Source organism: Ambystoma mexicanum, chromosome 6p (assembly GCF_040938575.1).
Source record: "Ambystoma mexicanum isolate Mex_15411 chromosome 6p, UKY_AmexF1_1, whole genome shotgun sequence".
NCBI classification, from domain to species: domain Eukaryota; kingdom Metazoa; phylum Chordata; class Amphibia; order Caudata; family Ambystomatidae; genus Ambystoma; species Ambystoma mexicanum.
In genome coordinates this window covers 193,389,883-193,415,545 of record NC_090935.1, presented here as the reverse complement: position 1 = coordinate 193,415,545, position 25,663 = coordinate 193,389,883, and the positions used below count along the sequence as shown (strand labels likewise).

Genomic DNA, 25,663 nt, shown 5'->3' with positions numbered 1-25,663 from the left:
AGCGCGTTACACACAGCCAAAGATTGTGCCGTAACAATATATGCAGACTCAGTTTACGTCACCACCACAGTTCACTCAGGGCTATCACGCTGGCGAAGGAGAGGGTTCAGAAGAGCAGACGGGTCCCCCGTACAACATGCCACGTTACTAAATGAACTGATAGAAGCTTTAGCAGTGCCATCGGTAGTGGCAGTGGTTAAATGCCAAGCCCATACCAATAACACAGACGCTGTCTCATTGGGGAACGTGGCAGCCGACACAGCAGCGAAGGGAGCCTCGTACTTCAATAAGACACCAACATCAGAGTATGTTGTAAAAACAGCCACAACAGAACCACCAGCAGAAACATACAGTAACACGCCCATAGCACAATTGATAGAACTCCAGAGAAGGGCCCCATAGGAAGAACAGGAGTTGTGGGGCAAACGAGGATGTAAACAATCAGTCACAGATCTCATTTGAAGACAGGAAACGACAGGAAGGAAGTGGAAGTGATGCCTGTAGAATTATTAGAAGTAGCGTTCCAACAACTGCATTTCCCAGCTCACGTTGCAAAACAACACATCGCTCAGACATTCAGGAGGATTGGTTTGTTCCCAATCTGCACGAATACTTGTCTAAATTTGTGATTGAATGTACTACATGCCAAACTTACAATTCAGGAATGACATTACAAACTCTGCGTGGCACTTTGCCACGCCCTAAAGGTCCATTTAGAGAACTACATATCGACTACGCCGATATGGGAGAAAGATGTAATGGAGCGAGATACTTGATTGTGGTGGTATGCCCTTTTTCGCGGTGGGTGGAAGCGGGCCCGTCCCCATCCGGATGCAAAATGTGCTGCCAAGTTCCTTGTGCGAGAAGTATTCTCGCGGTGGGGAATATGTGACGTGATCCGTTCAGACAACGGCACGCACTTTGTGAATGATCTCTTCAAAGAAGTAACCTCCCTTCTGGGGGTGAAACATAAACTATGTTCGATTTATCATCCAATGGCCAATGGAGTTGTGGAGAGGATCAACGGGCTGCTCAAAAGCAATTTATTAAAATTATGCAGCACGTTGAAAAAAAGAATTGGGTATATTGTCTGCCCCTAGCACTGTTCCAACTCAGAAATCAACCATGCAAGGATCACCATTTGAGCCTGCACGAAATCATGATGGGGAGAAGAATGCACACGCCGCTCTCTCCTGTTAGGAGGGCGTCTGATGCACACAGGGCTGCCACAGTGCTGGGGGAAGAGTTTAAGGAATACCTAGCACAGCTAACGCGCGCAGTACGGTGCATAGCAAAAGCAAAACACTCTACCGTTTACTGAAGATGTAGCAACAGACACTTCCATGCCGGCAGCAGATAGCCCGGAGGGGCCTTTAATGCCAGGGGAACACATCTATGTTAGAAGTTTTGTAAGAAGGTGGAATTCACCAAGATTTCATGGTCCATACACAGCGGTGTACAGCACCCCAACTGCAGTTAAAGTGAAGGGACTGAAATACTGGGTGCACCTCTCATGTGTGAGAAGGGCGCGCAGTGTTGCACTCCCCCAAAATGAAACAGATGGATGTGGATGGCATCGCTAACACGGTCTAAAACGATGAAAACTGCAACTAAGACAGGGAAAGAATAGTGAAAAAGCAAAATGTTTTTTTATATATATTCTGTCTCTCTTTTCTTTTTTTCTTTTTTTCTTTTTAAATCTCATATGAATCGTGTTATTTTTTCTATTTTTCTTCATTGTTTACATGATAAATGGAAAGAAATTGTTAAATGCCTAATTGAGCAAAAAGATGAAAAAGAAAAAAATGAACAATTGCAAATATATTTCTTTTCATGACGACTTAACGAATTTGTCTCGCCCACATAGGTTCAACATGAGCCAATGCGATGAAACGGCTGAGCAGGCTGAAATGTTAGATAGAAATAGGGATGCCACTAGGGCCAGTAGATTAAGCAATGTGGAATGCGTTATAAAATATGCTGCCATATTATTTGCAATAATGATGTTTTATTTTATTTGGTATAATGTCGTTTTATTTGTGGCAAATGAAATTAACAAAGAGGGGAGCGGGGCTAATATGACAAAACCAAGGTCTAAACTAATATGGACTGGAGTAACAACCATTTTGAAGGACACTTATAAAGTTGAATCAAATGGCATAAATCCAACACCCCCCTATGTACAATTACACGTGAACAAAACTGCTATTCCATTGTTGAGTAATACTATGGCTAAGGAAATAGAGCTTGGATGGAATGTAAATGACGATTACTATTGGTTGACTAACTCCAGAAATACAAGCATGCACACACACACGGCACCAGAAACTACTACTGAATACACACGTCACCATTAGCAACATTGATGATGCATGGTCCAGAATATTCCCGCTGCAATATCAACGAGTTGGTACCCCATTAAAAAACAAAAGAAGGAGGAGAAAAATGGGGGCGGGAAAAAACAGATATGATATTTATCACAATCTGGGGTTAGATGAAATAGAGGACCCCTGACACCCTGACCAATCAAATAAATGGTATTCAGACATGAGCGCCGCAGCAAAGCAAGCAAGTAATGAAAGTTGCTACGTGTGCTCACTTATTCCTCATGCAACTGGAACCCCAAAAATGTTAGTTCCACTGAAAGTACCCTTGTCTGAGGCCCAATGTTTGATTCATCTGATGCTGTGTAGAATAAAAAAGACATTTCAGGCACACACAGTCGCCATGGAAAAATTGGAAAACGAACAAACATGCACCAGCAGACGACAAGGAGTAATCTGCCTCCAAGAGCCATTTTTCATCATAAAAGGGACAAGGTATGCAGACGACAAGTGGCATGATGAAACGATTAAATGCAAAGCTGAGGGGCTTAGAGGGCTGCCAGACTAAACATATGAGTGGGCAAAAGAAACGTGCATCCCCATGTGGTCACAGCATATGACCAAGCTGACATGGGTCACACCCCTGGAGAGACCCATAAAGATTCAAAGGGAAATACCGCACAAACTTTGCTTCCATGGAGAAGGGAAGGTGAATATGGGACCGCACAGCAGTGCAATAAGACTTTAATAATACCAGATATGAAAAAAGGCACTGCTGCATTAATGGACATATACTAGATCTATGGCAAACAAGCTTACCTGCATCTCCCAGCATCCTGGAGGGGCACTTGTGCCCTAGCCACACTTCACTCAGTACTAATGGTGATACCAGAGAGCCACGATCAGTTTACAGCAAGGCCTTCGGCTGACAGTTTGACAGCAGGCCAATCGGCTGACATATCGGCAGCAGGGCAATCGGCTGAACCATCGACAGCACCCAATGAGACAATCACGGAGCCCACAGCATACGAACTATTGTCAGAAGAAACATTGAGAACCAAGTTGTCACGTAGAAAAAGATCCAATTATATTTCGTCCAAATCGTCAGAACTCCTTGCTGAAATCCCACAGCAGTACAAGCTTTTCTCATCTGCAGAGACATTTTTTGCATCATTTCTAGCACCACGCATTCAAGCAAGGACAAATGCGAAATGGCTGCAGATAACACGCTGTGAGCTCATCCAGCTGGCTAACGACACTGAAGAAGGATTCAACATCATAAAAATAGAGCTCCGTGCACTGCGCCTGATGACGATGCAAAACAGATATGTCTTAGAAAAATTGGGGGGGGGCGTGTTGCACGTTCGTACCAACTTCAGATACTGATAACGGGACACTGTCACACGTGATAACAGCAGTGCATAATTTAGGAGAAAGAATGAGAACAGAAGGTGGAGCAGACAACAACATGTGGTTCGACAATCTGTTCAGCTGGATACCATCATGGGTGAACATAGCGAAGATACTCATTCCCATTAGTGTCTTTCTTCTCCTAATATTCTGTGTGTGCCAACTGGGACTAAGATGCTGTGAAAATAATATGCCTAATTCAGCGATGATGATGGTAACAGTGGGCCGACAGACAACGGTGGCTACCATGATAGATGCCCAAGTACAAACTGGAGAATACACCACACCGCAATATAGAATGACTGCCATCTATAGGCAGCATGGGGACGTGGTCGATAGTCTACATCACACTACCATTAAAGAACCAAAGAACTTGCTGTGGTATAACGAGGTTTGGATAGATTTAGATGGGTGGGATATACCTAATGGTCACCCCAGAAGAATACGCAAGAAGAGGTAACAGCTTAAGAAGTGTATGCAAAGCATGGATGCCAATAAAGGGTACACCCGCTTGGGATGAGGCTGTGGCTGAAGCTGAGCGCTACCGAAGGGAGAACGGAAAGAACGAGATAAGTAGTTTGTTACTTTAGATGTAAAGAAAGGGGGGAATGTATGGGAGTGAGGGTCCCCAGGCCCCCTCGTGCCGTACACTCCTCAGTACGAGGCTTGGACCACGTGCCTCCGGTAGCGGGATTGTCCCTTGCCCTTATGTAAAGTTAACCACGGTTGACTGCTACATAGATGGGACTACTGAGCAGGACACGGGGCATCCATCTTTTGTGCCCCCTTTCGACTCCATCTTGGGTAAACAGGCCTCACTGCAATAGTACAGCAATGCTCAGTTCCCCTTCCACCGCAGCAGCCAAGGACAGAGACACACACACAAGGCGCGCAGGCAGCTGGCTGGCCCCCACCCTTGCACTCCCCCTGCGAAGGAAAGCTCTGTGCTCCCATTCTCACGCAGAAGCCGGAGAAAGTTGCAACAACCAATATGATACAGTTTTCTTCCTCTGAGATCACTGCTAGCATGAGAACCAGCATGTGAACCAGGATGAGCTAAGCACTTTCTGCTCGTTCACCCCCATAAACGTGCAAGCCACCCACCCCCATTTAGAACAATTTATTGCCATCCTGACCCTGCGCTCCCTGTAGGTATTTCTTTCAACTGCCAGACCCTCGCCTGTGCTGGGAAACCCACCCAACACACCCACTAATAACCTTAAGCATTTTACTACATATATTTTTTTTCTCATACTAATAGGTTTGAAGTTTAGGAGATATGTGAAACAGCTTGATTCTTTTTACATGCACAATAAAGGTCAAGGCCCCCAATTAAAGCCACGAATGACCCAACTGTACTGACAATAATTATTATGTGTAACTTGTGTAGAAATATGAAAAGTAGCATAAAATGTTTTAGATAATTTGTTATTTAGTGTTTTTTTCGAATGCAACATATTAGCTTAGGTAGTGACCACAGTGACCGGACCCTGACCTGCGTGGAGCACAAGATATTTGACGTCCGTCATCTCGTCAGCCACTCAGCCAACCAGAAGGAAGAGATGCCACCCACACCTACAGCACCACACCGCCTGGGCAATCGGGTCCATTAAGTACTTTTTGTTAGAGTTACTTTAATTGATATATATACGAGCATGATGTAAATGTTGGTAGTGGTTTTTTTTTTGGGTTATTTTCTAGCTGGAGAAATAAACCATCCTTTGAACTCTTGCAGCCGGGTCTCAGTGCCGCCTTTCCCGACAGGGGTGGTTATTTTATTTTCTCTCACACGTAGTAAGCCGGGTAAGGCACCTACACCTTCTCTTCCTCAGTGAGACCTGGCTCAATGCCTCATCAGGCCCAGCCCTCACACTTACCATTCTAGATGGCTACCTGATCTACAGGCAAGACCGCTCCTCCCAAAGAGGTGGCGGGTTGCTGTTATCGCCAAAGAAAACCTTGCTATCAGAGAAATTCAAGGTGACCTTGTCCATCACGCTGATTATTTTTGGCTTAAGCTAAAACTCTCCCCTAATTGCACTATGTCCTTCCACGTGGTATACCGCCCCCCACACCTCCTGGCCCTGCCATTGATTTTCAAGACGCCCTGACTCATTCACTCTCGGACAACCTAAAAAATTCCTCAAAAGTCCTACTCCTAGGTGACCTTAACTTGGGGCTCAATGACCCTAGTGTCTCCCACACTTCTGCCCTCAGAAAATCACTCGCTACCCTTGGGTTCTCACAAGCTATCTCAGATCCCACCCACGCTAAAGGCCGTACGCTTGATTGGGTCTCTCACCATAACTGCACCATCCTTGTTAAAGAGAACACGCTGGTTCCATGGGCCGACCACCTATGCATCCGATTTGACATCTCCACCGATATTGGACCCCCTAAACTAACTGTCCCTCTCCCTGCTGCATTAACCAGGAGCTCTCGCCAGCTCACGAAGGAGAATCTCACCCAACAACTCCAGGTTCCCGCATTGCTGCCCCCTTTCTCCAATGACCCTGAGGTACTTGCAAATGGATTTAAAGCTACCATCACAATGGCAATTGACGCTGTAGCTCCACTCACCCTTAAAAAAGCTAAGAAAGTTAAACACACCAACGCCTGGTATACCCAAGATCTATCTCTGCTAAGATCTAAAAAAAAAAAGGTTGGCAAAGGTTGGCACTAAATGCCTGGAAAAACAACCCCAATGACACCACCAAAGGTGCTTTCAAGGCCATGTCCATTGAATATAAAACCGCTATCATCAAGGCTAAAGCCTCCTCATTCAATTTCAGAATAATGAATGCTAAATCCTGCATCAAAGAAATCTTCTCCATTTTCAGAGAACTAGAGACTCCCGCCTCCCCACACCCCACCCTCCTTAAAGACGCAGCCTGGTGCAACTCTATTCAATCGGCCATGCTGACGGAGCTTGACACCTTACAATGGAAGATCCGTGCGCACTAGCAGGCCATATCCAACCTGGTTGAAAAGAGCCACCACTGTTCTCCTGCCACTATCACCTTGCCATCCCCCCCTCTTTGAATTCAAAGACATGACTGTAGCAGAAGTCACCACCCTCCTTAATTCAATTAAACCCTCATATTGTAAAGGGGACGCCTGCCCAGCTCAGGTCATCAAGGACTGTGCCCCCACCTTTGCCCCCTTCATTACTGCCTTTATTAACATCTTATTCAAAGCCGGCCATGTTCCCGCTGGACTCAAGGAAGCTTGGGTTCGCCCGCTCCTAAAAAAGCCTTCCCTAGACCCTCTGATCCCGGGCAACTACAGGCCCATCACCACTGTCCCTTTTCTTCTAAAAATACTTGACAAGGCAGCATATGTTCAAGTACAAACATTTCTGGAAGACAACCACCTTTTGGTTCTCCGGCTATCAGGGTTCCGGCCTAGGCACGGTACCGAAATGGCCCTCCTTGATCTTGAAAACCAGATGGAGGACATAAGGGATGCGGGCAAACCTGCACTACTCCTCCTTCTGTACCTCTCTGCTGCCTTTTACGTGGTGGACCATAAAACCCTTTGCCACCATGTCTCCACTGCAGCTAATTTCTCCCCCAGTGCTTGTAAATTGATCACCTTCTACCTGCCAGGAAGAGCAATGAAGGTCTTCTCAGACCATGCATCAGCCGACCCAAGAATCATCCAATGTGGGGTCCCACAAGAGTCGTGCATCGCACCCACCCTCTACAACCGCTTCACGAGGCCACTGTTCAAAATACTTGACGCACTGGGCATCGCATACACTAATTATGCGGATGACACCCAAGTGCTCATCCCCCTCAAGGGTGATTACGCATCGGACCTGAACATCCTTGACACCATTTACTCAACGATCCAATCATGGATGGCAGAAAACTGGCTATGTCAATAGCGAGAAAACCGAACTTCTGCTGATCGGATCCCCCTCCACCTTGAGCAAACTGGACAAGCAATACAACTCATTCATCGTAAACAACATCCCCATCACTGTCCCGCCAGCAGTCAAGACCCTTGGTGTCTACCTTGATCCCAACCTCAACATGACCAGGGAGATCAATGCCATTGCATCAACCTCAGCCTATCATTCGAAACTCATTAACGCAGTAAGACGCTTCTTGTCCCAACAAAATTGTCTCAGAGCGATTATAGGCTCAAGGTTGGACTACTGCAATGGCCTTCTCATTGGTAAAAATCTTGCTAAACTCCAGCTGGTCCACAACAACGCCCTCATGGCAGCCACGGGCGTATCTCGTAGAGACCACATATCTGGGCTCAGAAGACAGGTTCACTGGCTACCCATTAAAGAAAGAATTATCTTTAAAACTCTTGTCCTGACCCACAAGTACCTCCACGACCTAGATCCTACTAACCTTGCCAATATGTTCTCCAAACCCTCTGCTGCCAGACCATCCAGAATTGCATACTCCAACACACTAGTCGTTCCCAGGACATGCAGAGTATGCGCTGGTGGTTCCAGCTTCCCTGCAGTAGCTGCCACCACCTGGAACACCCTTCCACCGCACATCAGGCAAATTGACTCCCATGCTTCCTTCCGCAAAGCCATCAAAACCTGCTTGTTCGTATAAATCTGTCTTTACCTTAGTCACTTGTGTCTGGCTAATTATCTATTTCTGTGTAATCATGTACCACAGCTATCAAAGTTTTCCTTGGGCAGCTTCACTGTAACCCTCTTAAGTAAGCCCTCTTATTCTCCTGGCTTTCAGCGCCTCGATGCCCGTGGGCTGTAGTGCGCTTTACAAATACAAATAAATAAAATGAGCTCCCCTATGACTTTCAGCAAGAGATAGTGGGCCCTTTGCACTTTCAACCAGGGATATGGTGCTCTTCTCAGTTTCTCTAAGCAATTCCAGTTTGCTAGGGAGACTAAGAGCTTCCACCCACTCTGACTTCAACTTTGGCCAGAGCCACTTGGTCACCCTGCCAAGTGGCTTCAGCAGGTCCTTGTCCGCGATTCTGCACCAGTGATCCTGTTTCATGTTGCACCACCAGAGTATGGGTGTTCGGTTCTCTCGCCTGGGTTGCATTTGCACTGATAATTTCTAAAACACTGCTTCATTGCTTCACTTCACTGCTCACCTTTTATGTTTCTCAGTGTCTCCGTACCTCCTTTGTTAATTGAAAGGAGTATATAATTGTGGTTTGGCTTCTAAGTCATACAGTAATATTGGGACAATTTTATCTGAGCAATACTTTATCATCGGGACAATATTTTGCGTGGGCCCAAATAATTCAGCTATTAGTTGTTTCCAAGCTATCAAGGTTCCAGCCTCTTCTCCCCCCACCAACGTTGCTTGCCCCCTGCAGTTTCTGCCTCTGCCCATTTCTGTAGATCTTTCCACCATACTTCTATTCTTGGTCTATGACATGCCTTCCACCCCATTGCGATTCTTCTCTTTGCTAGTACATACGCCAGGTCTTTCAATTTACTCACATGCTTGAGTTTACGTGGTCTAGGAAACCCTCCTATCAGGCAGGCCCACACTGTATCCACCTCTATTTTAATCCCTTTTCTTCCATCCCATGTGCCATTTCTCCCCAGAATCGCTCTATTATTGGGCATAACCAGAACATCTGTACCATTCCGGCGTTTTCTCGTCACATTTGGGTCATTGTTCGGGTTTATTGTTAGCCCATTTTTGACAGCATAGTCGCTTAGCCCTTTCAACAATCATTGGAAATCGATGGCGTTTTATCTAGCAGGACAAGGTCGTCGACGTAGGCCAACCAAAAGATCTTTCTACCAATCAATTCTGAGTTGGCGAAAGCCGACATCAGGTGTTCCCCTAAATGCGGTAAAAATAGATTGAAGAATGTGGGCGCTCCCAGGCATCCCTGCCTTACCCCTCTTTCCACTGGCACTGATTCTGATAGATGCCCCTTATTGTCTAGCCGCACCCAGTTAGGAAAGATTTCATAATTGTATGTAATTTTCCCTCCATGTGGCAACCCCCAAACTTTTTGCTGTTGTTTTACACCCTGATCTAGACTTTGCCAGAGAAGCGCAGCCTTCCGCCGCACTCCTCTGGGCTTTCGCTCAATTCTTCTGGGGAAACTGACATGCCCTTAAGACAGTCAGTACTGGGAGACTTCGTTTCCCTTAGTCCTTTCCTCATGGTGCAGCTTTTGAGCAACATGAAACAAGAGTGCACTGTAACTTACATTACTGCGCTCTTGGGTCTCTAGTCATTCCAAAGGCCCTAGAAACTCTCGCTGGACTTATTATGAAATGTGCAAGTGTGTCACAGACGGGACTGGTGGCAGCTATCGTTTCTCTTGTGTTTTTAACCCTTTTTTGCCATGTTATCCGTGCTTACCGCGTTTGGCACAAATGAGTGGCCTGGCTCCAAAATGGCCATGCCACGAGGTTCTTTGTCCTGTCCGCTGACCGTCTCGCCCCTTCACCTTCCCCCAAGTCGAGCCGACCCGAGGCAGTCCTTATTTGGTCAGACACTTTCCCTTGAAACAACGCTTTCGCGGGCTTCTGCATGCCTTGTGTGTGCCTCCAGGATGTGGGCTGGGATGTCTGTTCCCAATACACATCCTGGGTGCCAGAGAGTCTAGAGTGTCCTGAATGCCTGGGACCACCGTGGTCCGTGATAGGTCAACATATGGTGTGAGTGTTTGTGAGCAGATCTCCCATTGGGCCCTCTACGTTTTGGCACAAAGGGAACTTTGGATAAGAGGAGGCTGAAAACACCACTACCATGTCGATCTCCTGAGTTCACACTGAACAAGGGATAAGGAGCCAAATATCCTGCAACAACGAAGCTGAGTCGAGGAACCGCTGGTGACCCGCTGAAGGTTTGGCACCCTGAACTGCTGTCGTCCTGCGAGAGCCCTCTGCATCTGATCGTCCTAGAAGGTCTGCGAAGGCGCTTCGACCCTTTGGAATAGTGGGATCAACTATTCCCGGCACCTTCATCAAAGCCTGCAATTAAGCCTCTTCGGAAGTGTCCCTGGGCCAACCAGTGGGCTGACCAGCTTACGCAGGACGCTTTGCTCTGTCACCGCAGCCGTTTCGGAAAGCCCTGGAAACTTGGGCTACTGCTTGCTCTGCATCCACGGCACCCTCACCCCGAATTCGTACACTTGGCATTCCCAGGTCTGAAGTGAGAAGAGTGTGCCTGGACCAGAGTAAACGCGGTTGCCGTGTTGCCCTACTGTGGTAACAACCTGTGCACATCCACTGCATTTGGGACACCCTCTACCCTGCATCCTGCTACGCAGAATCTACACGGTGTCGAGACCTCCTGATCATAGCAGCTGAACCGGCCAGCAACGTGAACTGAACTGGAGAAGTCTGGGTCTGCCTGCGTCGGGGACCGGTGAGTAGTCCATACCCCAACCAGTGGCCCCTCGCGCAGATTTCCGTTTCTTTTCTACCGCTGTCGCAAAATAGCGACTCCATCCCGCACGCTCACCCTGCCTCTGCCCACCAGTGGAGGCCTTGCTTGAGTAGTGGGGACTTGTTCTGCATCGCTTCATTCACCTTCCTGAACTGACTGATCTCCTTGAAGAAGCCCTCCTTTGTCCATTGGCACCAGCGCGGGCAGGTACTTTTGAGCATAAGGCTCCTCTCTTCGTAGGGCTCGGACTTCCTCTTAGTTAGGTGTATTTCGGATGTCGAAATGGGTCTAATGATTACTTGCACTGCCTGTTTTTCTCCCCATCTAGGTGGCCTACATATTACGTGCTCCTAACTCCTTAGACCCCACGGTCTTGTATATATATTGTATTGATTGTGATGTGTTGGTTTACTTTAGCAAATTGTAAGGGGTAACCATCTGCACAGGCTGCGCTTGTTACCTGTTGTATGCTCACTAGGTGTGATAAGTTTGAACAGGGTGGATGAGGAGTGTTCACAAAAAGACACAACTGATTTATGGTGCAATTGATTAGTAAATCAAAGAGCCCAGCTTTAATTCCTCAAGTCAATAATAGGACATATTGATTTAAAGTGCCCCAAAAACAAATGAAACATTCTTGGTACACATGGGTACACATTTCATGTGAGAAGCTTGATACTAAAAACAGATAAATACCGGGCAGTGTCCTGCCGGGCAGTGTCCAAAACAAAGTCCATGCATATAGTGCCAAAAATACAGAAAATGCCAAACAAATGCCAAAAAATGCAGAAAATGCCACAGATGTCAAGACATACAGAAAATGCTGTCAGGAAATACAAAAAAATGCCAACACGTGTTTCAACCTATGAGGTCGTCATCAGGGCATATAAATACATATAGTACATTGGGCTATAGTGCTGATGCTGAAACCTGAACTGTGTTCATTCTAGAAACCTGCCAGGGGGGGGGGGGAAGGTGTCAAAGCAAGGAGCAATTGGAAATGGGAGAGAAAAGACGAAAAGAGAAAAACATACTGTTTAAATTGCTGCGTACATAACATGACTCTAAAGGTAAGTATGTAGGCTATAAAAAATAAAGCATACCTTATTGTAATTGTTCTCTGTCAAACTATAGAAAAAATAGAGCAACGGACGGTTCCAAAAGCATGTTACTGGTCAGTTCAGTGTGCTGTGAAATATGAAGCAAATGGAGCGTATTTAGTCTATTGAGAAAAGCTAGCTTAGGTAGATAATATAATCACCGATTGTTAGTATCATGTGCAATAAATGAAAGGCAAAAAATTATTACCTTTACTTCTAGACAGGTCGTGATATATTGCTCGGCAAAGATGCCGTTGGTGTGGCAATAATGCAGTAAACAGATTCGTGTTGGGTGTGCTGATTCCGGATATCTGGCCGTAATCTGTAAAATGAATATAACACCGTGTTTATGTGAGATGGATTTAAATGCGAGCAGTGTAAGTTGCTAAACGCGATAATAAATGCTTACCGGCTTGTGAATTAGACATGCTCAGTGGCAGGCAGTTTCTCAAACGCTGAATGCAATCGCAGTTACGAGGGGTTACTATAGTAACCTCTGCAGGGTCAGTCAGGTGACGCAGTCACCTGACCTGGTTGCTAAGACTCACGAACCAAGCCGGAAGGCAGAAAAAAGCTGGTCATTCCGTGAAGTGCTAATTCAAAGTTGTGAATGGAGCATCTGGTGGGACAATAGAGCTAACATGTGTGCCTGCTAGTGAAAACCCGTTGTTGTTTAATATACAAGTATTAAACAAAATATGACATGTTAGAGAACTGATACATATTCCAAATCGGCTTCACATTGGTTTTTAACAAAAAGGTGCGTGTTGCACAGACTGTTGCACCTGATAAACATTTAGTACTAAACAATATGTATATTGAAAGCCAATGTTGGCTTGAACGCAAAGAGAGTTGGTGCCACATTTATGACATAAAGGAAAATTATTGCCAACAGGCACCGAGCGCTGGGGTTTTATTTGAAGGTGTTGGATATTCAGTTACCAGCTGAAAAGAGAATATATTTTTGGGAACTGGAAGTATTGGTATGAAGAGTGAAGATTAGCTGTTGCGGGTAACAACACAACAGATAAATCTATTATAGTATGTAACATTGGCTTTCAATATACATATTGTTTAGTACTAAATGTTTATCAGGTGCAACAGTCTGTGCAACACGCACCTTTTTGTTAAAAAACAATGTGAAGCCGATTTGGAATATGTATCAGTTCTCTAACATGTCATATTTTGTTTAATACTTGTATATTAAACAACCACGGGTTTTCACTAGCAGGCACACATGTTAGCTCTATTGTCCCACCAGATGCTCCATTCACAACTTTGAATTAGCACTTCACGGAATGACCAGCTTTTTTCTGCCTTCCGGCTTGGTTCGTGAGTCTTAGCAACCAGGTCAGGTGACTGCGTCACCTGACTGACCCTGCAGAGGTTACTATAGTAACCCCTCGTAACTGCGATTGCATTCAGCGTTTGAGAAACTGCCTGCCACTGAGCACGTCTAATTCACAAGCCGGTAAGCATTTATTATCGCGTTTAGCAACTTACACTGCTCGCATTTAAATCCATCTCACATAAACACGGTGTTATATTCATTTTACAGATTACGGCCAGATATCCGGAATCAGCACACCCAACACGAACCTGTTTACTGCATTATTGCCACACCAACGGCATCTTTGCCGAGCAATATATCACGACCTGTCTAGAAGTAAAGGTAATAATTTTTTGCCTTTCATTTATTGCACATGATACTAACAATCGGTGATTATATTATCTACCTAAGCTAGCTTTTCTCAATAGACTAAATACGCTCCATTTGCTTCATATTTCACAGCACACTGAACTGACCAGTAACATGCTTTTGGAACCGTCCGTTGCTCTATTTTTTCTATAGTTTGACAGAGAACAATTACAATAAGGTATGCTTTATTTTTTATAGCCTACATACTTACCTTTAGAGTCATGTTATGTACGCAGCAATTTAAACAGTATGTTTTTCTCTTTTCGTCTTTTCTCTCCCATTTCCAATTGCTCCTTGCTTTGACACCTTCCCCCCCCCCCCCCCCCCCCCTGGCAGGTTTCTAGAATGAACACAGTTCAGGTTTCAGCATCAGCACTATAGCCCAATGTACTATTTGTATTTATATGCCCTGATGACGACCTCATAGGTTGAAACACGTGTTGGCATTTTTTTGTATTTCCTGACGGCATTTTCTGTATGTCTTGACATCTGTGGCATTTTCTGCATTTTTTGGCATTTGTTTGGCATTTTCTGTATTTTTGGCATTATATGCATGGACTTTGTTTTGGACACTGCCCGGCAGGACACTGCCCGGTATTTATCTGTTTTTAGTATCAAGCTTCTCACATGAAATGTGTACCCATGTGTACCAAGAATGTTTCATTTGTTTTTGGGGCACTTTAAATCAATATGTCCTATTATTGACTTGAGGAATTAAAGCTGGGCTCTTTGATTTACTAATCAATTGCACCATAAATCAGTTGTGTCTTTTTGTGAACACTCCTCATCCACCCTGTTCAAACTTATCACACCTAGTGAGCATACAACAGGTAACAAGCGCAGCCTGTGCAGATGGTTACCCCTTACAATTTGTTTTAGTCCAGGTGACAGTGGGAGATCACCTTACCATCCACACGACAGCAGCTTTACCAATATCTGATCTTATCATCCACTAAGACTTCCAGGTGTGCGCACTCCTGAATAGGGCCCTACCCCCACAATCCTTTTGGTTTACTTTAGTATTATTGTGATTCTTTGCTATGGTCGATGTTACAAAGGCCTTGCAATAAATGTGTCTATATTTTTATTATAACACCTGTCTGGAGTAATTTGTAAGTGTCCTTGCTTCGTGTGGTCATTGAGGTCTTTCCGTCACCCTCACCCCTCTTGATACTTGAGACTTAGTCTTGACCGCCTGCCATAGCTACCCTGATTGGTCTGGCTTGTCCAGAGGTTACCCTGGTTCCAGGAAACTAGGCTGGCCTTCTGAACCTCTGCTCCTCCAGGTCAGAATTCAGAAATCCATCTTAACACACCCTTACTGTAGTCCACCTGTGAAAATCCATAATCATCGAAAGCAATGTTTCCGGGATCCCTTTCCCCCTTAGCTTGTACCACAGCTTTGACCTGTCAATCTGGTCAAAGGCCTTGGAGAGATCAATCCCAGCACCATAAAATGGTGTACCTCCCTTGGATGGCGTGTTTTCATTGAGCAGATTTAGTATAATATCATTCAGAGCCGTTAACAGCCCTTTTCTAAAACCTGTCTGAAAGCAGGAAAGAGTCTTCTCCCACTCCACCCAAGCTAATAGCTTGTTCAACAACAGCCGCATAAATATTTTACTCTCAATATCAAGGAGGGCGATAGGACGGTAGTTTGATGGTTTTGTCCTATCACCCCTCTAGAAAAATGGTATTAATAATGCCATTTTCTAAGACGGGGGTGGGGGTGACTGTCTTTTCCGTAGGATCTCGTTGTAGATTTGTTTTAGTATTTTCACCCAGAGCAGTGGCGCTTTTTTAAGAACCTGATATGTAAGGCCGTTAGGGCCTGCTGCTCTTGAAGATGAGGCCTTGTTTATTATATCCTCAATTTCTGCCTCCTCAAGGCACTGCTCCCACCCGTGGTCTAACGGCATACATTCTAGTAACCCCCGGCAGTTTCTCGAATATACCTGTAAGGTGTTCTATCCAGTCCCTTTCAGGGACCAGGTTGCAGAGGGAACTATTGGACTGAGAGTCCAATTCATTTAGTACTGACCATAAACTTCTCGAGTTTGATTCCGAGACCAACTTCAGCATTTGCTTCTCATCTTGTTGCTGATGGATAGCTTTCTAGCTTTTTACCCAGGCTTTGTTTGCTTCTGATCCCCTTTATTTCGGCATTATAATCTCTTTGATTTCATTTTAATTCCTTTAGGCTGCGGATGTTTTGTCTCAAGTTCCGCTTTGGGAAAAAACATCTGCGGCCTAAAGGCATTAAAATTAAATCAAGGAGATTATTCCATTTGTGATGTCAACAAGCTACCCTGTTGGAATACCAGGCACATTTAGATTCCTGTTCAGTAAACATGGGTATAACCATTGTCAATCAATTGGTTCATCAGTGCATCTGATTTAACAATATAATCTGATTTAAATGTACAGTTAAGTTGTAATATGAGAAACTGCACCTAGGGCAGGTTATCTCAATCTATGAATGAAAAACTGGATCGTGAAGGAGAGTATTTCTATCAGCAGTATAGAGTTTTACTCAGGGATCCTTCACAATGTTTGATCAAGAGGTCAAAGAAGGCTATCTCCTTGGTGTCTGTGTGTTTGATAAATTACAAGGTGGCAAGTAAAGACTTAAGCCAGATGTTAATTGGTCAAGTGAATTCTTGGATCCATGTTATGATCATAAACATATTCTTAAGAGAGATTTTCAAACCCAAAAATGGCATAGGGTTTTGTAAAGAAGTTTGTAGATACACAAGGATGTGTAACACCTACTCTAACGAAACTCTCTCTGGGTAGTGTTTAGCAGAGCACTAAGGCTTAGATTTAGAAGATGTAGGAGTTTTATGTGTAGGTACAATTAACAACACTTCGAAAAAGTTATTTCCTGTAGTTACTTCCTTGGGTTGGGCGACTATTCCAAACATTGTGGAGAAACTAATTTGAATAGAGGGAAACTTTTGGAGATGTTTTCTTTCATCCAGCTCTCCGCTTGTTGCATACAGCTGATATGGACTTTGTGGCCTTCCCAGATTCTGGTGTTGACCATTTAGTTAGTCACCTCCATTCTAATTTAGTTGCACATTTGGAATGGGAGGAGAGAGGCTCTGCGATCCCTGGGCTATGATTTGTACGAACTAATTGGACCTGTGGAGGTTGGAGCTTTCTTGTCTGTTCCCATGGCCAATGGTGCAGGGGAGGACTTGGATTCAACTAAAAATTCTAGGGGAGGAGCAGTTAATTTGACAACAGGACTGATCATGGTTGGAGGCAGCAATGAAAATGTTCATCAAGGCTAGAGAGTCTCCAAAGTGTCTTTAACTCAACCTCACAATTGTTTATCTCTTCATGGAATGTGTGTGGCTTTAAAAACATTTCCAGGCCGACTTATAGTGAGATTTCTCTTTTTAATAACCTTATTCTTATGTTCCAGGAAATAGTGGCTACCCAACACCTTAACATGGAGGGGTTTGTAACTTGTTCAAAACTGGCTGAAAAGGGAAAGACCAAGAGGTATAGAGGTGGTTTGCTTATTGCAGTATACTTGAGTCTAAATGTATAATGCTCTGTGACAATATACTGGCAATTCACGTGAGCATAGTGCCCTGTGGAAGGACTTTCCTACTTATTAGAACACCCTAGTGGGTGTTTCACAATCGTGATTGATCAATCTGCGGGCTATACGAACTGGCGTAGCCCGCAGATTGAATACAGCCCGCAAGAAGTGTTTTACTTATCTGTTCCAGCTGCAGGCGCCCACGTAAGCCTGCAAAGTTGCTGCGTTGGTCTCGGCGTAATGTCAGAACGGAAAGAGTTAACCTTCTGTTCCGAATTACATGTTCCAAGACCAACATGTGTAACGCAGCCCCACCCACTGATTACAAGCTGGAAATAAATGCTTTCCGCTTTGGCTGTGTAAAGAAAGCAGTGCAATGATTGTAAAACCAGCGAGAAAGAAAAGCCTCTGTTTTCTTTCTTATGGAACGTGGCATTTTCTTTTTTCACCACAATGAAAAGACAGGGAAGCTTGCCCTCACCTTCTCACGTTGTTTGGCTGTTTGGAGCAGCATAGGATGGGAAGGATAATGGGAAACCACAGCAGACAAAGGAATGTAGATAGCACGCTAAGATAATTAATATGCAGAGTGACCTTGGTAATGTTGTGTTACCGTGTTTTAGTGTGCAGTAATTGGGAGCATATGTGTATGTAGGGGGGAAAACCCACCTGTAATTACCTTAATTCAAACACTGGGCAGGCATACCCACACCTGATTGCTGTTTAAGATCATACTCCTCCCACACAACCTCCTCCCATCACCCTATTAAAAAAAACACAACCAAGTGAATGGCTGAAGCATTGTAGCTTCTACTTTGGTGTGCTTCACTGTAGTCTTTGGTACCAGTGGCAGTGATATCATTTAGCCTCCTTGGAAATAAAACCCTGGAAGAGTGGCTGAAAGAAGATACTGAATGCATGGAGGAAATGCCGAAAAGACACAATTGTGCGTCTGATAAACAGGTGTGAAGCCAACACCCAAAATGCTACCAGATGGGCAAGTGAAATCTTTAAAACCTTGCTCGCATAGTGCAAACTTTCCTTGCAATTTGAAGAACTTAACTCCCAATGTTGAACAACTTGCTGCATAAATTTTATGCAGCGGTACGCAATTCATCTGGTGCTGACTATCAACCTGCAAGCCTAATTTCAATCCGTGCTGGCCTCCATTGGTATCTGAACAACCCTCCATTTTTGCGAAATGTGAACTTGATGCATGGGGAAGTATTCCAGAGTGTTAAAAATATTTGTATTGCCATGTTAAAGAAAGCAAGACGTGAGTGCAAAGATCAAACAACGCACAAACCATGCATTAGCGGAAACGATCTGCACACACTAAAAAACAGTGGAATTTTCAATACAGACCATCCAATAACTCTGCAATACAAAGTATGGTACGATATACAACTGCCTTTTGCACAAGGAAGAGAAGGAAAGCATGCGCTACCAAATGATGCTTTCAGTATTTGCAGAGACGAAACCGGCCGCAAATATGCAACATTATCATTTAATGAGACTACCAAAAACCACCAATCCATAAATGAGAAAAACCGAGACAGCCTTTGTGGCGCAATTTATGAAGTTCCAGATGAGGAGGACTGCCCCATTAAATCATTGGAACTATATATACAGAAACTCCCCCAGAATGCACAATGTTGCTTTGTACTAGCCAAAAAGATGACAGTTGCTGAAAGTAAAGTAAAGCCTATTTGGAATACCTGTTGACTACTTGGCATGATGCAAACAATCGGCAAGAAAGCAAAGTTAAGCTCTATCTATACAAACCACTCCTTGCGTGTGACAACTGTTCAGACCTTAGCCAATGCAGGCTTGGAAACACGTCAAATAATGTCTGTTACTGGACAAAGAAATGAGTCCTCAATTAAAAGCTACTGGACACCAGAGTACTCAGAGAAGGAAATGGTCTGGACTCCTGCACAATGTAGGAAAACCAAACAAGAAAAGTGCAACTTCGAATTCAAGCACAAAAGTGGACACAGATACACCTACAACAAGCAGAACAAGCAGAACAAGCAGAAAAAGGCAATATCCTGCAGTAATAGAAAGCAGTGAAAAACCAACTGCATTAACTTTACTAGATGAACGTCCAAGCACATCATCAATGCCCAATACTGTAAGTGGTACCATATGCACTCCTGCAACCAACAAAAATAATAAATATCCTAAACTGTCCCAGAAAAGAAACGAAGAGGCTGAAGAAACTTTTCCAGATGTACTACCAAGCACATCATCTGGGCATAATTTGCTGTCTACCACCTCAAGCGCAAATATAAGCAGAAGTGGAGTCCACATGGGCAATTTGTCAATTGCACCCTTAATTTCTATGGCACCACACAATTAAACCACAAATAGAAAAGTTTCTATTGACAACTACACTTTCCAAACTATAACCATAATCCAAATGAATACATTATGCCTGAAACATTTACTTACCATTTCGCAATTTTTGGTACTTCAATGAAACATGTCTCATTTATTCTACTTTAATTAAACACTGAGGGTGTTCCAATAGCTTTATAGACTTGCACCTTAGGCCGTACCGGGCCTTATGGTCCCTCATACCTCGTTAACTCGGGCCATTAACTCGGTCTTCAGGGCTGATAGCGCCCAGTAAGGCCCTCGGTGCAGGTATATAAAGCTATATTAACATTTATTGGAATACAGCTTCTACTAAAGGTTTTGTATTTTTGGCAGGGATGAGTTCTGTGATAGTAGAATAGTTGGAGGCAGGGCTTCCGCATAACATCATAGTTGGGCGGTACTTTAACTCGGGCTGCCATTCAGGGACAAACACAGGGAACTGCCCAGTTATTCAGGCGTCTGCAGGGTTGTCTACATTGGTTCCTGATTACATGTGGCATTCTTTTTCGACTCAATGGGGGCTGTCCATCGCTGTTCCTGAGGTTCCTTGGAGGGTGAAGCAATCCACAGATGGCATTGGGTTGGGTGCATGGTCAAGGATTGACGATATATAACTATGTCTCCTATGAGCTGGATGTTCTCTGTTCTCATTTGATACTGATTGAATTATGTATTAGAGACCATCTGATCTTGAATCTTGGAATTTACCTCCCAGTAAGTCTACAAACTCCTCTTCTGCATTCCTTGACGTCGATTCGACAGGTCTTGCAATTGCTTTCACTTGCTCAAACTTCATCAGGGTCCCACAGAGGGAAATATAGTTTGAAGTTTTTAATGCATTGATGTTGCAGTGCTTGTGGGATGTCTGCAGCAGAAAAAAGCTATCATTCTGGGACTCCATCTCATGTTTCGAACTCTAGGTTTATTAACGCTAAATGACAAAAAAAGACAACCAAGGGCTTTGGGCAAGGAACATCATTCTGTTGAACTTTGCTAAGAAAACGATTCAATCTTGTTATAAGAGTTTCCTCAAATCCATCAGGTTAAGCAGGCTCAACAATGATTACTGGGGGATGTAGACAATTATGTAGACTTCTGGTCTGCTATTAATAAAAAGATATGGTTTGTTTGATTTTAGAGTAAACGTGGGTTGAGCATTTTACAAAAAAATATGCTAGTCCTGTTATGAACCTGGCTTAGGAGATCCCAAGTTTAGAGGTTGAAATCTCAATAACCTGCCCAAGAGTGGAGGAGGATGTAGAATGGGCTATTAATAAGGCAAAGGCATCCCCGGCACCGGGCCTCCGAGGCCTAGCGCCTGTGGTGGGTTTACCATGTATTGTTTTAATTCCAAAATGTCAGAAGGAGAAAAAAACACAAGTTATTTTACTAAAAATAACTTTGTTTTGTCTCCCGCTGACATTTCTTGCAACCCGCTCCACCCCCACACCTCTACTTACCCTTGGACGGCACACTTCGCTGTGTGCAGCCATCTCTGTCGTCCCTCTACGACGCTGGTTCCCTTCACTTACGTGCACGTGAGCAGGTGCTGCAGGGTCTTTTTTTCTCAACTTTTTTATTAGGTTGCGGGGACACCCCAGTTACCCCGATGCGGTTGTAGTGAACAAGGGTGCGAGGACCCCCGCTCCCCTGGTTCACTATAATCGCATCGAATGGTAGATTTGATCAACATTTTCAACTGTTCGGAATTTTTGTTCAGCCGAAATGTGATCAAATCTACCATTCGTTTTTTTTCTTGGATTTCTCTACGGGTTCCCCTGTGGTGCTTAAAAGTTATCCCCACCTAGGAGCAGGTACGTTTACTTTGTTTAAGACCATCTGAGAATCCAACTTAGTGCCCAATCCTTTATAACTCTGATATATAAGAAGGGAGATGTTGGTGAATCCAATCATTTCAGACCTATAGCGCTGCACGATGCTTCGAGTAAAATCTTCTCTACTTTCTTTTTGAGAGGGATTAATGACTCATTTCTGAGGCTTGGGGTGATTTCCCACTATCAAGTAGGATTGAGAGCGGGTATCGGCACAACGCTGAATGCAACCATCATGGCCCATTTTAGGGCCTTGATTAGGGGGGTTGTCATTATCCGGCCTACATGGCCTCACTGTACATGAGCTCTGCTTTTGACAGAGTCACCCGAAGTGAGTTATTGATGAAACTGTTGAAATGGCACATTCCTACTAAACTGGTTTTGCTGCTGGAGCAGCTACATAAAAACACATCCTTGAGGGTGTGACTTACTAAGGAGGGGGCTTTCACGGGGCCAGTTCCAACCCATATGGAAGTTAAGCTGGGTTATGTTTCGGCCCTGTTACTTTAGTCAGAAGACATCACCTTTCCGGTTAGAAAAACAAGTTACTTCTTACCTTGTAACGTTCTTTCGACGGGATGTTCCTCCGACGTATTCCTCATCTTAAATATCTCCTTCCAGCTCTGCTGGCCTCGGAAAATTTTTCTCTAGAGGGCGCTGCGCGTCGACGTCCTCCGAGTCGATGTCCCTCGACAGCCGCCGTATCGACGTCGACGTCATCCTGCCTATAAAGGCCGCGCGCAGCGTCCATTGCTCAGTTCCGTTTTGTGGCCCCCAATAATACTTTCTGGACTAGACTAATCACCCTGAAGGAGCGTAAGCTGCAACAACAAGGGAAGTAGAACTGCGGGGATGGATGGGAGGGTCGATGAGGAATACGTCGGAGGAACATCCCGTCGAAAGAACGTTACAAGGTAAGAAGTAACTTGTTCTTCGAAGGGATTGTGTCCTCCGAAGTATTCCTCATCTTAGATAGGCTCCCATAGCAGTATTCTGTTATTGGAGGAGGGAGTACTGACTTCACGCTGTCTTCTATTGATGAATAGAATGCAGTACAGCCCTTCCAAACCTAGTCTCTTGACTGGAGGAGGAATCCAAATTGTAAAATCGTGTAAAGGTATGGACAGACGACCATGTAGCGGCCGCACAGATGTCTTTAACCGGCACGCCTCTTTTGAGGGCCGATGAAGCTGCAATACCTCTGGTCGAATGGGCCCTAAGGTTTTGAGGGGGCTCTTTCCCTGCCAGTTTATAACATTCCAGAATGGCTAGAATGATCCATCTGGAAATGGTCTGCTTAGTTATTGGTAACCCCAGCTTGTGACCTGTGTAACCTACAAACAGCTGGTCTGCCTGTCTTATCCTGGCTAGTCTACTGATGTAAAAACTTAAAGCCCTTCTAGGGTCTAGCCTGTGTAACATCTCTTCCTCTTTCCCCGGATGAGGAGGAGGATAGAAAGATGGTAGGGTAATCTTCTGAGTGATATGGAATTCAGAAACCACCTTTGGGAGGAAATTAGGCTTCACTTGTAGGACAACTTTGTCTTTGTGAAATATAGTGTGAGGGGGTTTACAAGAAAGAGCTTGTAATTCGCTCACCCTTCTAGCAGATGTAAGTGCTATTAATAAAACGAACAGATCCACCTGAGGGGTTCCCCAAAGGGCGAAGATCTCTTGAAGGACTTCCTGAGCTAGTTCCCACTCGTGGGAAACTGTACTCTGCCTGCTCAGAGCGTCCGCTGTCAAGTTCTTCTCTCCGGCTAGGTGAACTGCCGATAGAGAGATTCCTTCTTGGATTGCCCAAAACCAGAGCTGCATCGCCTCTCTGCACAGGGGTAGTGATCCTACGCCTCCTCTTTTGTTGAGGTAATGCATGGCCACCGTGTTGTCCGTCATTATCAGGACATTTTTCCCCTGTACAGCTGGCAGGAACGCCTTCAGCGCAAGTCTGATGGCTCTCAGCTCTAACAGGTTGATATGTAGTCTGGACTCCGATGGAGACCAACGACCGCTGATGGTCAAGTCGTTGGCGTGGGCTCCCCACCCCGTGAGTGAGGCATCCGTGACTACTGTTATCTCCAGCCAGGGTTGCCAAAACTGTTCTCCTTTCAGAATGTTCTCCTGACAGGCCCACCACTGAAGGTCTCGAGCCACCCTGTCGGGAACCTGAAGAAGATCTGTCATTTTCCCTGAGAATTGTGACCACTGAGTCCTCAGTGCCCACTGGAGGGATCTCATTCTCAGGCGAGCCTCTGGCACTAGGAAAATGCAGGATGCCATGAGGCCTAGCAACCTCAAAAAGTCGAAGGCTGGGAGACTTTGGGCATCTTGGAACTTGGTAATCATCTGTAGAATATCTTGAGCCCTCACCTCTGGTGGCAAGGCTTTTCCCAGGGAAGTGTCCAGGATCGCTCCTATGAACTGGAGTCTCTGTGATGGTATCATTTGTGACTTCTTTAAATTGAGGGAGAAGCCCAGTCTGTGAAGGGAGTGGCACACGTGATTTAGCTGGATCTGAGCTTGTTCCAAAGAGACAGCCCTGATCAACCAATCGTCCAGGTAGGGGTAGACGTGAATCCCTTCCCTCCTTAGACTTGCCGCCACTACCGACATTAACTTGGTGAAGACCCTCGGGGCGGAGGTCAGCCCAAATGGCAGCACACGAAATTGATAGGGAGAGTTGCCAATTGCGAACCTCAGGTATTTCCTGTGTTTGAGATGGATAGGTACATGGAAATAAGCATCCTGAAGGTCCAGAGATACCAACCAGTCCTGGAACTGAAGGGCCTGGAGGATCTGAGAAAGAGTGACCATCTTGAATTTGTCTTTCATGAGGAATTTGTTCAATTCTCGCAAGTCCAAAATGGGTTTCAGTCCTCCGTCTTTCTTTGGAATGAGAAAATAAGGGGAGTACCAGCCCTTGTTCCTCTCCGCTACAGGTACCGGTTCTATGGCACCTTTCTCTAGCAGGTCGAAAATTTCCTGCAAGAGGAGCGGATCTGGAGCTTTCTGAGAGCTGATCCCCGGTGGATGACTGAGGTATGCATAGGAGAGGCAGGCAGTAACCTTGGGCAATTGTTTCCAATGCCCAAGCATCTGACGTGATAACCTGCCATTCCGCCAGATGTTAAGTCAACCTGCCTCCTACAGGTGTCCTGTGAGGGAAGTCCTCAGAGTGGTTTTGGAGCGGCTGATGCGGATGCCGATGGTAAAGAGGCACCTGCTGTTGCTGCGGCTTTTGAATATCTACCCCGTCCACCTCGGGTAGTTCTTCTTTGTCCCCTTTGAGCCGGACGTCCTCTACCTCTTCCGAATGCGGAGTAGAAGCGAAAGGACTTGCCCCTCGCAGAGGTTCCTGTGGGACGAAAAGGTGTCTGACGGATTGCAGCGCCTAGGGATTTTGCTGCTGCTTTTGAAGTTTGCAGTTTCTCTAAACTGTCATCCGCCTTTTTCCCGAACAAAGAAGAGCCATCAAATGGCATGTTCAAGAGCCTGGCTTGCACATCTGGGGCAAAACCAGACTTTCTCAACCAAGCAAATCTCCTGGTTGTTGTACTTGCCGCCATTGCTCTGCTGATACTGTCAGCCGAATCAATGCCCGTCTGGAGGGATTCGCACATAGTGTCTTTACCGTCCTGTATGATATTCAGGAACGCCTCCCTTTCTTCTTCCTCCGGGATGCAGTCAGCCGCTGTAGAAGCACACTCCCAGAGTGTATGGCTGAATCTAGCAAGGGTGCAAGTAGCATTAATAGATTTTAACGCCATGCTACATGCCGAAAAAACTTTCTTTGCCATAGCATCATATTTTTTATCGTCCCTGTCCTGCGGGACGGTAGGATAAGCCGTCTTGACATCGGTAGAAGATGCTGCCTGTACCACCAGACTTTCTGGGGATGGGTGTTTTGACAAAAATTCCAGGTCTGCAGAGGATACCCTATATTTTGTTTTTTATTTACTGCCGGGACGACATCTGGGGTTTCCCAGTTCGTCATAATCT

General features: G+C 45.1%; 1 protein-coding gene and 1 long non-coding RNA gene across 3 annotated transcripts in view; one reads left to right on the top strand and one right to left on the bottom strand.

Annotated features, from left to right (window-relative positions):
* Nucleotides 1–5,468, top strand: part of LOC138511312 (uncharacterized) — a 91,011-nt gene extending 85,543 nt beyond the window's left edge. Inside the window, exon 2 of the long non-coding RNA XR_011280608.1 lies at nt 1,868–5,468. This is a non-coding gene — a long non-coding RNA (uncharacterized lncRNA). The remainder of the gene's footprint in view (nt 1–1,867) is intronic.
* PIK3C3 (phosphatidylinositol 3-kinase catalytic subunit type 3) overlaps nt 1–25,663 on the bottom strand; it is a 1,987,152-nt gene that overhangs the window by 1,238,435 nt on the left and 723,054 nt on the right. The gene's annotated exons all lie outside the window — the stretch shown is intronic.